We start from the raw sequence: 1372 nt of genomic DNA, 5'->3' as shown, positions 1-1372 counted from the left end.
TTTTTTTAAGAGTGTGAACTCTTCATATTCCAAAACTTGTCCCCAAGAACTGGAGGGAAAGTAGCATTGCATTGGCTCATAGTCACTGCTTCCCTCCCTTACTCTTCCCTCTCCTGCTCTGTGATAAGTGCTGTAGTTCTGCCGCAGACAACGTGCCTGTCAGCTCAGGTAACAAACATTTTTTGCTTATGTCAGATTGTGCCTCGCCATTGGTTTCGTGCCCCCATATCCCACCCTGGCTGGTGGATACTGCTGTTGAGTTTTTGCCTATGTGCTCTCAGTCTTCCTTACTTTACTGCTTAGAAGCCAGCCCTGCCCAACATCATAAGCTGTTTGATGGGGAGAGAATACAGGTTTTGATTGCTCACTGAAGTACCATTTATATTATTTGTCTTCTTAGTATTGCCTTTGGTGGTCCTGTTGATGAAGAGGCGGGACCTTGACAGCAAACATGTGTATATGTTCTTTATTAGGCTACTTTTAAATAAATCCTAGAGTCAGATTATTGCTATTTGAAAACATTTGATTAGTCTTAATATTTTCATTCTAGGGAAGAGTCAAGTTTGTGTCTGAGAATTATACAACTAACTATACCAGCCCATCTTCTGGCTATGATTGCCACGTGGCTGTAAGTACTAACAAGTTTTCTCACAGGACAAGTCAGTTTCGCACCTTTGAACTGAATCAGGTATAGTCACCTGGGAATAAATCATTTCTAAATCTAAGGAGTTAAATTTTGGGGTTGGGTAGGGTTGAAATAAACTTGATGCACGTGGAATTCTGTAGTATTACCCTGATAATACTTATTTTGCTTCTTTCAGTATTACCTCTATGAACTTTCAGGCAGCACTGTTATTGAGCGACCCAGACAGATCTGTCCTTATGTGATTGTAGCTTTTCAGTACAGGGAACCTAAAAAGATGGCAGCACCAGCTCATAATCATAAAAGCAAGTAAGTAATTATGTACATACTTTGTTTTACTGGATTTCTTTCCTTTGCTCTTATAAAATATGCTTCTTTTTTTTCCCCCTAGACTTGAACTCAAAGAAGATGGTAAGAAATTATTTAATTGGTTCTTTTAGCTGTTTCTTTAAGTAAATGTTTTGTTCATAAATAAAATAATCAGTTTCTTTCTTACCCTCATTTCTCACAGTTCTCATCTATCCATGGAAAGGGAAATTAATTATTCAAGGCTGTCTGATGTGTGATATAACTCTTTGGTCCTCTTACGGCACATTGGTTCCAAAACAACTGTAAGTATTGAATAAGTGCCTTTACTGATGCTTGTATAATTTTTTGATTCTCATTTTGAGGTCTTGCTTGTTGGCACTGGTGTGAAATACAGCAACTGTACTTGGTTTTAGATTACTC

At 38.1% G+C, this 1372-nt stretch overlaps 1 long non-coding RNA gene across 2 annotated transcripts; it reads left to right on the top strand.

Moving 5' to 3' along the window:
- Positions 1–6: 6 nt before the first annotated feature.
- On the top strand, positions 7–1301 carry LOC114890424. Of its 2 annotated transcripts, none has more exons than XR_003792279.1 (4): positions 7–688; positions 822–952; positions 1035–1054; positions 1155–1301. It is a non-coding gene; the product is annotated as an uncharacterized LOC114890424 (long non-coding RNA). The 2 variants fall into 2 exon arrangements; XR_003792277.1 differs by having other exon boundaries at positions 7–628; positions 1155–1290.
- Positions 1302–1372: the final 71 nt, after the last annotated feature.

The sequence above is a fragment of the Monodon monoceros genome, unplaced genomic scaffold (genome assembly GCF_005190385.1).
Source record: "Monodon monoceros isolate NGI ecotype Baffin Bay Population unplaced genomic scaffold, NGI_Narwhal_1 Contig5648_ctg1, whole genome shotgun sequence".
Classification (NCBI taxonomy): Eukaryota; Metazoa; Chordata; class Mammalia; order Artiodactyla; family Monodontidae; genus Monodon; species Monodon monoceros.
This window is presented reverse-complemented; position numbering and strand designations above follow the sequence as displayed.